The following is a 14,279-nucleotide window of genomic DNA, read 5'->3' as shown; positions in this document are numbered from 1 at the left end:
GGTTCATTGTATGGCGGCGTCCATGTGCGTGACTAGGGTCACCGTTGGGCCCCCTGGCCTCCCACAGTCCCAGTTTACAGGTGTTGTCTCTGCCTAATTAATTACAGCCCTCCCCGTTTCACTTGGAAGACTGTCCCTCTTTGGATGGTAAGTCACATAGCAACCTGACTTAGGACACAAGCCTTCATTTTTTGGAAAGCTCTAAAACTTCGCCATGTGCTTTTCTTTAGTCTTCTTGCCAGCCCCACAGATTACAGAGTTTCAGTGGTTTGAAAACAAAGATGGAGGGTTTTTTCTTTTTTTGTCTTTTTTTTTTTTTTTTGGAGGGAATTTTGCTTGGGAATGAGAAGAGGGAAGTTATGATTGATTTGTTTCCTGAAGACTGATGGGCTTCTCCAGTCCCCCGCTCCTGCCCAGCCCGGGTTCCTCCCTTACCTGCTGTTGGCTTTGCCCTGCCTCTTTCCAGAGGAATCTGGCCACTTCAGCAGGGTGGCCAAGCACACACATCCGTGTCTGCGAAGCAGGTGTAAGCTGGGCCTTTTGCCCAAGCTTGGCCAGACAGCTTCATAAATCCTGCCCTTCCTGCAGCCCCGAATTACTTTTCATGACACAAAGCCAAGCTGTGTTATTCACCTAATGCCCCGATTTACAGTTCCCAGGACAAAAGAACGTACAGATAGAGTTTCAGGGCTCCGTTGGCCTTCACGTTTATCTAAAGGTTAGTTTCAGGTCAGGCTCGAGAAGCCTGACAAATGGTGGTGAATAAACCTAAAAATAAATTACGTGCAAGTGGGAAACTGAAGCATTCCTTGTTCTTGTGCCAAAAGCACACTCAACCCAATTTACGTTCTTTTAATATCTGAAACAGGCTGCTGTTCTCTCATTTGTGGCGTGCTGGGGAATTAGCATGCTCCCCTTCAGCTCACGCACATGTGCACGTGCGTCTGCGCAAACGCGCGCATGTACGCACACACGCGGGTCTGCACAGTCTCCATTTGGGTGTTCATTCCTGTGTCTTCAAGGGCCTGACTCACTAGTGGCCTTAACTAGTTGGAACAGAGGGAGAAAAGCGCTTCTCTGGAAGGGTGCTGTTGGGGCCCAGGAGTGCCGCCCACTGTCCGGCCAGGGCCAGGAATAAGAGGACTTCAGGTTAGAAATCTCATTACTTTAAAAATAGGAACATCGGGGGCACCTGGGTGGCTCAGACAGTTAAGCATCTGACTTTGGCTCAGGTCCTGAGCTCGCGGTCTGTGAGTTCGAGCCCCGCGTCGGGCTCCATGCTGACAGCTCAGAGCCTGGAGCCTGCTTCGGATTCTGTGTCTCCCTCTCTCTCTGCCTCTCCACCATTCATGCTCTGTCTCTGTCTCTCTATCAGAATAAATGAACATTAAAAAATAAGTATCAGCATTGCTAGCCCACGTTTTGCTCACGTGTCTCGCTTTAGTCTCTCTCCGTCTCCTTTCTCCTCACCATCCCAGCTCTCAGGAAGCGTTCAGATGGTAAGATAATGAGAAATAGGATGTAATTGACAATACCGTATTAACTCATCTCTGGGCAGGGCTAATGATTTTCTAAAAGTAAATCAATGGAGGCCCTGCAGCCAGTGAGCCTCTTAAAATCAGTCTCACTGGCACGGGAGCATCACCAGTTGCAGATGCCCCTGCGGAGACCTCAGGAGCCCAACAGAATCCACCAGCAGGATGTCCACCCCCAAGGCGCTGCTAGGACAGCACTGAATTCTCCAGGCCCGGCTAAAGAGTATTTCTAAGAAAGACAGTAGCCAACAACAGAAGTCCACTTTCCCTCCTTCAGAAAACTGCAACCAACTTTGAGATTGATCCTACTACTGCTAATTTTTCTTTCTAGATGCATGCTTTCTCAATGATGTAAAACTTGCCTTGTTCCACAACCACACACCCCACCCTGCTTCATTTTTCTGTTCATGGGATTGGGATAGAAATCTCACTAAGGGAAGTAACACATTTGTAGGGTGTAAACGCACTGATCCCATCCGGATTTCACCGTGGGTTTGTAGATTCTAGCTTTCTTCATTAGAGAGCTACAGAATAAGCCCAAGATTTTTTTTTTTGATGTTTATTTATGTTTGAGAGAGAGGGAAGGGGGGGGAGGGACAGAGAGAGAGAAGGAGACACAGAATCTGAAGCAGGCTCCAGACTCAGAGCTGTCAGCACAGAGCCTGATGGAGGGATCGAACCCACAGACTTCAAGATCATGACCTGAGTTGAAATTGAACGTTCAACTGACTGAGCCACCCAGGGGCCCCCCAAGCTATTTTTAAAGTTTTATTTTGAGACGGCAAGAGCAAGAGCAAACAGGGGAGGGGCAGAAAGAGAGAGAGAGAGAGAGAGAGAGAGAGAGAGAGAGAGAAACTTCATCCAACAACCCTGGGATCATGAGCTGAGCTGAAATCAAGAGTCAGATGTTCAACCGACTAAGCCATCCAGATGCTCCCAGCCCAAGATTTTTTTTCTAAAGATCAGGTCAGGTAAAACGCACCACAGGCAAACTTCTGAGGCAAAGAGGAAGTGTGGCTGATAAAGGTGTTATAGTAGCTGGCTTGATAAATCTTCCCTGGGACTCGTGGACAGTAGCATTTGGAGGGAAAAGGAGCTTGTTGAGTGAATGGTGTGAAGGAAAGATGTGTCCCATGTAAAGATGTGTCCCATCCTGCACAGGCTGATGGGGTTCTACTGCAAACCCTCGTCTGTCCTCCTAACAGGTTCCCTTGATCCACAAACAGTACAATGAATGAAATCTCAGGGGAGCAGCCTTTGGCCTCTGGCTCGTGGTGGTTGGAGAGTGAAGTGCCCCAAGTGTGGATAACGGAGATGCGTTTTACACAGGCTCCTGACACGTCCCAGTGGGAGTGCATCCTCGTTGCTCACGACAGTAACTTGCTCTCTTGTGTGCCCTTGAGTGGCTTTTGTGCCTTCCCTGTCTCATTTCCCCTCCCTACTTCGGGAGCTTCATGGATCCCCTCACAAATAAAGTTCTGGTATTCATACTGTTGTCTGGGTCAGCTTCTGGAGGATCGCAATTAATGAAAACCCAACATATTTACAGAAGGGCGAGATGAGACCATGGGCCTTAGGTGGCTTGTTTGTGATCCTCATAGTAGATTTGGAAATGGCACAGAGGATGTGGTCCAGGAGTGTCTAAGTAGACGGGTAGGGGTTACACAGAATGTTAATTGCCAGGTCGTACCAATAAAAAGCCTAGTGTGTGTGTGTGTGTGTGTGTGTGTGTGTGTGTGTGGCGTGTTCACGGGCAAGCAGGAGCAGGGGGGGGGTCTTCTGGGGGGAGACTAGGTAAAGATTTCTAGTCTTCCACTATTAGCGCCATGACAGGGAAGACAAAGCATCGCTTTGAGATTTGTCTTTGTGTTTGAAAAGGCAGTTGAATGTTATTAATGTATTCCAGGAAGTACTGAACACCAACTTGAAGCTTTTATCAGCTTTTTCTTTGCCCTAATTTCTAAAGCAAAAATGCCTTCCCTCCAAATACTCTATTAAAAGAACATATGAAATTAATGAAACATATCATTACTTTTACAATGGCCGAATTGTAGATTTGTCACAGTACAGAGACAGAAACTCATTAAACCATTGTGCTTCTCCTTCACGTTTTATAGTGTATTAAAAGAAAAAGAATTTTCTCAACTCACCAAACCTTCTTTTTTTTTCCTATTGTTTCTCTGAAACTTCTTTTATAGTTTGAGCTGCAAATCATCTGACTTGTCTCTCCTGTGCTTTGCCTGCTGGGGGAACAGAAATTAAGAATGGATGTGGCTGAAAAGGAGAATCTCCATTTGGGCTTGTGGATTTCGTGGTTTATTTGAGAAGTAGGCTGGAGCTGACAATCCTTTGCGTCCTTTGAAAGCAGAGGAGGCTAGTAGTATTCTTCTTTAACAACCCGTCACAGCCCTTCCCTCGTCTTTCAGGTAAACTGAATAATTTATCCCATTGGGTTTGGGCGTTTTAGCAAACGTCAGCACAGTTGCAATGGAGCCAAGCTGATCAGTTACCCTCGACGTTATATTGAAGAGCACTGCATCTTTTGAGTGGATGCTGTGGATACAGGAAAGAGTGATAGGACAAATCAAATGTGAATCAAGGTGGAACCAGTCCGTTTTCCTTGGAGACTCCATCCCTGTACTTAACTGCAATTGAGCTCTTCGAAAGAATGTGAAAATCCTCTTAAACCTATGCAAACCAGGGCTCCTTGGTTGCCTTTTATTTGTCAAAGTCAGTCTGCGTTAAAAAAAGTGCAGCACACGAACAGTTTGGCGTGGATTACTTGTCAATATTCACACACCCTTTTCACTTTGGAAAAAAAAGAAAGCAAACAAAATTTCTCACGAGGCGCTTGACAGAAAAAGCATCTTTATGACCTTGATCATGGAGCTCTTCCTTCTTGTCTTATTCTGGAAAGTCATCAAGACTTTCAACAGAAGAAAGTTTCAACAGATCATTATCTGTTGAAGGAAAGTAAAAAAAAAAAATGTCCTTTGGTCTTTTTCTCATTCTCTGGGTGGCCTTCAGTTACTTTTTGTATCAGTGAGAGTTCTTCAGAGAAACAGCATAGATATAAACTGAGATATATAGTTATAGATAATATATGTGTGCAGAGATATATAGAATATATATAGATATGCAAACTATATCCCTATGTATCTCTTTGTCTCTCTGTTAATTGAGAGAGATTTAAAGTACTTGGTTCATAAGGACCAGGAAGTCCAAATTCCATAGAGCAGACCAGCAGGCTGAAAACTCAGGCAAGATTTCTTTGTTATGGTCTTGAGACAAAGTTCCTTCGTCTGTGGGAAACCTCAGTTTTTGCTTTTAAGGCCTTCAACTGATTAGATGAGGCCCACCATGCATGTTATGCAGGATCATCTACTTTACTCAAAGTCAACTGAATGTAAATGTTAATCATATTTACAAAATGCCTTTACAGAAACATCTAGACTAGTGCCAAAGCCTAGCCAACTCGCCAAACTGACACATACAAGTTACCATCACATTGTTTGTAAAACAAAACAAAACAAAACAAAATTTGCCTTTGTGCTTCATGTTGTGTTGGAAGAATATGGTACTGTGAGTGAGAGGGACTTGGATTCAAAAGCCAGGTCTGCCCCTTCCTGTATGTCCTTGAGCAAGTACAAAAGTTCCTTGAGTCTTAGTTTTCTTACCTTGAAGAGCATGCATTTCAGTTAAGATTCCTTCTATTACAAGTTACAAAAAAGCCAGTCTACACAGGCTCAAAAACAGAACAGGAAAGTAGTGATTGCAGATTTGAGTTGGCATGAATTTGGAATTCACTTTGGTCCAGCCCACACGTGTCACGGGGGCTCAGTTAGGATCCTGTTCATCTCTCTCCGATCTCAGCTCCCTTTGCCCTCTATTGGTTTCCTTGTCATACGTTTCTCTTGCTCTGGTGGTAAGCCATTACTGGCTCTTCAGTATACAACCCTTCAGGTTAAAGATCGCTTAAAGGGCACATTTATTTTCTTTTCTTTCCTGTTTAAATATAATTTATTGTCAAGTCAGCTAACATACAGCGTGTACTGTGTGCTCTTGGTTTCGGGGGTGATTCATCGCTTACATACAACACCCAGGGCTCATCCCAACAAGTGCCCTCCTCAGTGCCCCTCACCCATTGTCCCCTCTCTGCCGCCTCCCATCAACCCTCAGTTTGTTCTCTGTTTATTTAGGAGTCTCCTATGGGTTTGCCTCCCTCTCTGTTTTGAAACTATTTTTTCCCCTTCCTTTCCCCCATGATCTTCTGTAAAGTTTCTCAAATTCCACGTTTGAGTGAACATATATGGTATCTGTCTTTCTCTGACTGGCTTATTTCACTTGGCATAACACCCTCCAGTTCCGTCCACGTGGCTACACATGGTGGGATTTCATTCTTTCTCACTGCCAAGTAGTATTCCACTGTGTATAGAAACCACATCTTCTTTATCCATTCGTCAGTTGGCAGGCATTTGGACTTAAAGAGCGCCCCTCTGTGGTCTCAAGGCATGCCTGTCCTACCACCTTGTGTCCTGTGGCATGAAGCGTTTAGCATGGCAGGGCTTGGCTACATTGTTCGTTTCCTGGAGCTGAGCATAGAGCCCTGTCCAAACAGATGGCCTAAGCATAGGAAATGGCTGGATATACAGTGAAATTTTGGAGCCTGCTTGTCCGCAAAGGGAGAATAGGTGCTGGGGAGGCAAAAGCAAGTGTCCACTGCATGATGATTTTAATGCCTAACTCAGAGGGTGGTTGTCAGAATTGGATGTGTTTTGATAGAGCCCAAGGAGAATAGTGGGAATTCAGTGAATGGCTGTCGCTGTTGCGGATATGCTTCTGACAGTACAAGCTCGGGAGCCCTCTGAACTGGTACCTCTCAGCTCTGCCTCTCCCACATCATTCCCTTTCTTACTCCCCGAATGTCTTTCTGAGATATCTGGCCTTTGAAGTTCAGATTCCTTCCATCAAATCAGCTCCTATTGGCCTATATACCTCCCTAACTAAATATTCTCAGGCAACGGGGCATACTGTCTCAGGACAGGAATGGATTTTAGGGGAAAAAGAAATCTCAGATGTGTTTTTTAAAAGATGAGCTATTAGGGGATTTGTCTTACATAGTCTTACCGAAAGATGGCCAACATCATCTTGGTATATCATTTATGTGTAATCAACCTGTCCTCAAGAGAATGAATAGAACTGATTGGAAGTGAAATTTTGGCAAATTGAAGTGACAGTAGAGGATAATTTTTAGTTGCAATTGAAATGAAGAGAGTTCAAAATAAGAAAAAAAAAAAGTGCCATAATGGGAATTCTGAAAGGTTCTGTAATCAGCTTATCTTGAGTGAAAGAATTAAAAGCAATTAATGAAACAGATTGGCTCCTGGGGTAGAGTTAAACACAACGCCCACTGCGCTCAGCTCTGCCATACATTCTTTTACTTCGGTGCCCAAAGTTTGTCCCTACTTCTCCTCAGCAACTTCTTTTTCAGCATTTTTCCCTATATTCCACTTCCAGTAACACTGTTGGGCTTGTCATTGGCACCTACCCGTGCTTGTGACTTAATCTTATTTTGCCTCAAGGAGAAGTGAAGGGTGTGTGTGTGCGTGCGTGCGTGCGTGTGTGTGTGTGTGTGTGTTTGGTGATGGTGGTAGGGTCATATTAGACATGCTGGAATTAGAGATTCTGAAAATAAAAAAGTATTCTTTTTTGAGCACATTGGAGTGGAAAAAACAGTACGTAAGAATATTCTTAGAAATCGACTTGGGTAAGCACCCAGCCAAACCTTAGACCAAGAGTTAAGTGTTAATTTTAATGCAAAACAAAAGGAATATCAGTACTTGTTAAATGTGTATTTATTTATATTGAGAGAGAGTGGGGGAGGGGAAGAAAGAGAGTAAGGGAGAATCCCAAGCAGGCTCTGTGGTGCCAGCACACAGCTTGACATGGGCTTGATCTCACTGTGGGGCTCAGTCTCTCAAACCCTGAGATTATGATGTGAGCCAAAATCAAGAGTTGGACATTTAACCGTTTAACCCACTGAGCCACCCAGGCACCCGAAGGAGTGCACCATTTTTAACAAGTGCAGCTACAGGAAACAAAGGAGGAAGTCACTTTTAGAAGACAGGGAGCAAGTTGAGGTGGCAAAAGATGATCCATTCCTAGGAAGAGTTTTATGATAGCTATAGAAATTCTTTTTTTAATATTTTTTAAACATTTATTCCCTTTTGAGAGACAGAGAGAGATAGAGCGCAATCAGGGAAGGGGCAGAGAGAAAGGGAGACACAGAATCTGAATCAAGCTCCAGGCTCTGAGCTGTCAGCACAGAGCCCAATGTGGGGCTCGAACCCATGAATCATGAGATCATGACCTGAGACGAGGTCGGACACACAACCAACTGAACCACCCAGGCTCCCTCAGAAATTCGTTACTGACGTATTTCTGAATACTTTCTCAAGTCATCCTTTTTGTTTTGTTTTGTTTTCTGTGTTTTTCCCAGTTTTTGAGACTTGAGGCCATTTGCATAGTCAATTTTTTTTTTCTCTACTGTGCCAACAGCCTGGTCAGATGGGTGAGGACTACCCTTGCTTCCTGGGCTGCTGGCATCAGCCTTCCGGGGGTAGGGACTCACGTGCCCTGAAATACTGACTTGGAAAAAACCCTGGAGTTTTTTTGAACAAGTGTTTAGAAGCAGATCACATTTGAGTCTTCCCAGCCTTGGCAGAGCTCCATGTACATGCAAGTAAATTAAAATCGAGAATAAATCAAATGAGGGGAAAGGGAAGAAAAAGCGTTCAAGGAAAGAACTGTGTCGGTACTAGGGGAGTCGTATTTACTTTCTCGGGTACATCTTGAATCATAAGTAAACAATGATTAGTTTAAATTCCCATCCCAAAGTGTTAGTCGGCTAGCAAGCACTTCCAACCTTTTATTATTTTCTAAGTATCTCTGCAAGACCTTTTGTCCATCTGTCCTGTTCCAGGGCACCATTGTGAACATGTACCAGCTTGGCCGTGGCACCTTTCATTGGAACAAAGTGAAGAGGTCGGTGTATTGGCAATAATTGAATTTCACCATGATCGCAGCTGCTGTCTAGATGGAAAGCCAGAGAGATGTTTTATTTATATCAACATAAACAGTATTTATGGTGTGCTTCTTAAGGACTCAATGTTTTTTGTGAATTATTCTAATCAAGATTTATATCGACTATCTAACGTGATTAGAACTATCCCCACTGCTTCAGATGAATAAACTGAGGCCCCACTAGATGAAAGTGATCTGGCTCCTAACAGCGTTCTCTCCCACGACCTTCTGAATCCAAAGCTCATCTTTTTAACCACTCAGGCTATACTCAAGAGGAGACTTTAGCTAATACTTTGGTTTTTAAACAAATCGTCATAGTTGTGGCCTGATTTGGAGATGGGACAAGTAGGCACTTCGAGGTCATCACACTCTTCTTTAGCTGTGGAGGGAGGAGTGGAAGTGCCTTTTCCAGCTCACTCGAATGCTTTATTAGTCAGTTTACGGAGTATTTTAATTGTACCTTCCCCCAGTTGAGGTATGGTGACAGTGCCGGTTTTCTGTAATGAAATCTCGGCCAGATGGCTTGGTTTTCCAGATGTTTTGGTTTAAGACATTCTCAATTGCTATTGAAAATTCAGTCTTTTTCTGAATTTTAAAAAATTTTAAAAAATTTTAAAAAAATTTCTGAATTTTAAAAAATTTTAAAAAATTTTAAAAAAAATTCGTTTTTTAAGATTGGTCTCAAACTCATTCCCGTGCTTAACTCCTTCCCTGCCTCTCCCACCTTTTCTCATATCGCACCAGAGCCAGCCTTGGCTGTGGATATAGTGGGGGGAATGATGGCACAGAGGAGAGGCATGATCTCTTCCTCCGTACTTTCTCTAGTAGACATCGTTCCCTCCTCCCTTTGGACTCTGTCTTTCTGGTGCCCCCTTCTTGTCTCGTATCAATGAAAAACAGAAGACTCTGCTTATGAGGCCACAGCATCTCAACTATGGAAAGTGTCACCAGCTTCTTTGAGTTCAGTCTGGTCTGTTTGGTACTGGAGGCCACGATTGAGTTGCAGTCCCCTGTTCCATGGAACAGTATCCTTCTTTCTAGCCTCCCCTGTTGCTACAACCTGGAAGAACCTTCCTCACCTCAAAGGGGCAATGAGCTCCCTTTTGTCTCTGCCAAAGCCAGTTAGAATATGCCACAATCCATTTCCTGGATTAGGTGTCCATTTGCTTGACCTTGTGGCCACCCAGATTCTGCACTGTTCCTGCTCTGTCACCCTGAATTCTCTAACATAAGGAGGCATAGGAGGTATTTGCATTCTTTTCTGGGTTCTTCTGAGGCCAGTGAAAACTGGGAAGATGCCCTCTTTTTTTCAGGCACCTGACATTGCAGTTCTTTCAAATGCTGACAGAGTGAGCTACTCCAGCAGCATCATACTGGTAGACCTCCCTGGGCCAGGTTCTGTGTTCAACAATTCTCCAAAATGTTATGGTATAATTTCATGCCTCTCTTTTTCTTTCCACTGGGGCTGAGGGCACGGCATTTAGTTTCACTGGCAATGGACGTGCTGGAAACTGAGGCTTCTAAATATCTTTCCCAACATGGATGTCCTCATGCTCGCATCTGCTAGCTGCCCCAGGGTAGACCTATGGGTTCTGCACCTCAGCAAGCACCCTTCCAGGGTATGAGGTGCCAGTGTTCCCCTGCTTTCATTACCCTTCCTCTTTATGAGTGACTCTTGGCAACACAGGTGGTGATGAAGGCCATCGTGCTGGTAGTTGGAACAACTGGTCCCCTTGCAGTAGAACTCACAGGTGGATAGCTGTTCCTAACTGCTGGGGGCTCACTGGTGTCCTTCCAACTCAGATCGCGAGACAAGGAGCTTATTTTCCTGCGCCTTCAAGCCTCGTTCCCAATTAAAATATAATAGAGGGCTCCTGGGTGGCTCAGTCGGTTAAGCATCCTACTCTTGATTTTGGGTTGGGTCATGATCTCACGGTTCGTGAGTTCCAGCCCTGAGATGGGCTCTGTGCTGACAGTGTGGAGCCTGCTTGGAATTCTCTCTCCCACCCTCTCTGCTTCACCCCTGCTCGCATTCTCTCTTTTCTCTCCCTCAAAATAAATACATAACCTTTAAAAAATAAAAAAATAATAAAATATACTAGAAGAAAATCCAGTTTGACGTCTTCAGTTTCTGACAGTTTAGAAGATTTTCTAATAAATTACTCTCTGAGCCACAACCTGGTTGTTTTAGTTAGCAAATACTTACTAGATGTATGCTTAATGTGGGACATGTTTTCAGGGCCTGCCACTCTTTAAGGAGGATAACATTTTAGGGCGGTGGATGAGCCTAAATTTAACTGTGCTTTTTTTCTGTAATGATCACTAATCTGGTAATAGTGACACTAAGCAGAAGGGTCCCAGGGAGCTAGCATTTTGTATGATCTTCTTTACCCAAGAAGACTTTAACGTGCATCACTGACATAGATTTTAGCCCTATTCGCTAGTGGTCTTTATAGAGGAAATTCACCTATAATCGTTAGGCACAGTTAAATATGCATCTAATGTTGGTACTTTTTCTTTATTACGCTCAACTTCTACTAATGACCTAAGAAAACATGCTAAAGACTGTAGCCCTGTACTCCCAATGGCTTTCTTGTTAGATTTTCTCTATTATCAATATAAAATGATTTCTCTTGAAGCTTGTGAGACCTAAGAGATGGTTTCCCCCATAGCTTTCAAAGGTTACCTTCCACTAATCAAACCCTCTGTTTTTATTCTTAGAGTGAGCTAGAGCACACGCACAAGTAGGGGAGAGGGGCAGGGGGAGAGAGAGAGAATCCTAGGCAGGCGCCAAGCTCAGCATGTGATACAGGGCTGGATTTCAGGATGGTGAGATCATGACCTGGACCGAAATCAAGAATCAGATGCTTGATGTACTGAGCTACCCCCGCGCCCCAAACCCTCTGTTTTTAAACCACGTTGTTCCACTCTAGGCCATGAGTGTTTCTCTCCACTCTCTGCTTGTTCAGACTCGTTCTTTCCATGAAGGTACAGGTCAGGTGTGACCACTCTCTCTGCATGGTTAATAGAAACTACTTCTCTGATGAGGTTAGTGACATGTAAATGGAAGAGAAAGTTTAGAATATTTGTTGAAAAAAGGCTTTGATCAGTCACTGCAGTTCTTTATAAAGAAAAGTGAACATGTATATACCCTCCTGGCACTTTTGCCCTGTTGTTGGCGATAGTTTTAAACATGGCTTTGTAAAGCAAAGTATGACGGGGGTACAAAGCAATGCTTCAGATTTGCGAAAAGCTTCTGGGAAAGAGACAAGAATAAACTGGTCAAAAGACAGGAAGGGGGACTAAAAGAAAGAAGGAAACATGAAATGATAGCAACTACAAAGAAAGAAGAACTATATTAATTTTTATTTAAGTTGGAGTAAAGGTACCCATAGACTGAAAAGAGGCATTAGATAAAGTTGAATTTGATAGGAAAAAAAAAACCAGAAAAGGAAGTTATTGGACTAATGCTATTAATATGGAGCCAAGATACTTGGAAATTTCAAAATTGATAAATTCAAAGATTGGTACCTACACAGTAAACAGTAAAAGTCTTACCAACTATTTGTTTTTAATTCACAGAAAGAGATTTATTCACATCTAGGCATGGAACAAAAAAGATGTTGGAATGCACAGCTCACGATAACAAGGCAGAGACTCAGTCTGTTTGAGGGCTTGGACGGGGAGGAGATCACAGAAGTCTCCTGATTTCCGCAAATGTATCAGACCCTTGTCTTTGGGAATCCCTAGGGCCATCTTGTCTAGTGATTCTTATTTTGATTCCACAAATAATGATATAATGTATTTGAAGGAAACAAATCAGTAAGTTAAGAAAACAATGGAATTATTCTCAAATGGTAGACAGCAGTGAGCCCGAATCTCCAAAATGTCAACTGGAAACAAACAAAAGTATATTAATGTTTGAACAGAAGTAGGAGGAGGAGGGGGAGGAGGAGGAGCACATACTTGCTTTTGGTCAGCAACTTTCTTTTTTTTTTTTTAAAGTTTGAGAGAGGGGGAGAGAGAGGGAGAATGTGAACGAGCACGTGAGCTGAGGAGGGGCAGACAGAGCGCACTACAGAGAGAATCCTAAGCAGTCTCCATGCTTCAGAGGCCAACTCGGCACTTGATCTCATGAACCATGAGATGATAACCTGAGCAGAAATCAAGGATCAGATGCTTAACTGACTGACCCATCCAGGCACCCCTGACAGGCAACTTTCTTAACCCCTAGTGAGTATTTTTTAAAAATCTTTTTGGGGCGCCTGAGTGGCTCAGTCGGTTAAGCGTCCGACTTCAGCTCAGGTCACGATCTCGCGGTCTGTGAGTTCGAGCCCCGCGTCGGGCTCTGGGCTGATGGCTCGGAGCCTGGAGCCTGCTTCCGATTCTGTGTCTCCCTCTCTCTCTGCCCCTCCCCCCGTTCACGCTCTGTCTCTCTCTGTCTCAAAAATAAATAAAACGTTAAAAAAAAATGTTTAAAAATTTTTTTATCTTTTAACCCCCACCTGGGTGGCTCAGTCAGTTAAGCATCTGACTTGATTTCAGTTCAGGTCATGACCTCATGGTTGGTGAGTTTGAGCCCCGCATGGGGCTCCGCATTGATGGCACAGAGCCTGCTTGGGATTCCCTGTCTCCCTCTCTTTGCCTCTTTCCCACTCATACTATCTCTCTGTCTCTCTGAAAAATACATAAATAAATTTACAAATAAATAATATGTTATTAAAAATAATAAAATAAAAATCTTTTTATCTTTATGTATTTTTTGTTTGAAAAAATAATTCCCTTTATAGCGATTACAGAAAACCTAGAAATACAGTAACATACCATTTCCTCTCTGTAAAAATAATCTTATTTTAAAAGTTCTGCCTTCTGCTTTCCTTTCCAAATAATATTTTATAATTGTTATGCTCTCAAATATTCTGTAAAATTTAATTACATTGTCTTCCTCTGCTGTTTTTAGGAAATCAGTTTTCACTCATATTTAAAAAAAAACACTATCATGAACATCCTTTACTAAGATTCTTGTTTTCTTCTTTATTTCTAAAAGTTGAATTACTCAAAGATAAGGACATGAAAGGTCTTTAAAGCTCTGACTTTAGTTTGCCCACACTTTGCAAAAATCTTAATTTAGGGCCTGATTTGGAAACGTTGTATTCTTTCTTGAGAGTCTTCAGAGTAATTTGGGCAACCTAAAATACCCGAATTACACAAATAACTCATATTCCTGACTGCCCCTCTCTCTGACTCATCTTTATGTGTCTTCCCTCAGAGAAAAATGGGTTGATCAAGACTTTCTGTCCATCGGCAGGCATTCCTTCCTAGAGAAGGAGGGGTTGGTGGGTTAAATTAACCTGGACACACAATATATAGCACTTCCTCTAAATATTTTGGTTTCGTGAGTAGTTGTATCCACTGGACTCCAGGCTTCATGCAGGTTTTGACCCTCTCCCTTTTAAAAATGCGCTCTTGAGGGACGCCTGGGTAGCTCAGTCAGTTAAGCGTCTGACTCTTGATTTCAGCTCAGGTCATGATCTTGCGGTTTGTGAGATCAAGCCCTCCATCAGGCTCTATACTGACAATACAGAGCCTGCTTGGGATTTTCTCTCTCCTTCTCTCTCTGCCCTTCCCCTGCTGGTGCTCATACTCTCTCCATCAAAATAA

Source organism: Panthera leo, chromosome A1, assembly GCF_018350215.1.
Source record: "Panthera leo isolate Ple1 chromosome A1, P.leo_Ple1_pat1.1, whole genome shotgun sequence".
Classification (NCBI taxonomy): Eukaryota; Metazoa; Chordata; class Mammalia; order Carnivora; family Felidae; genus Panthera; species Panthera leo.
Note: the sequence above shows the minus strand (reverse complement) of the source record.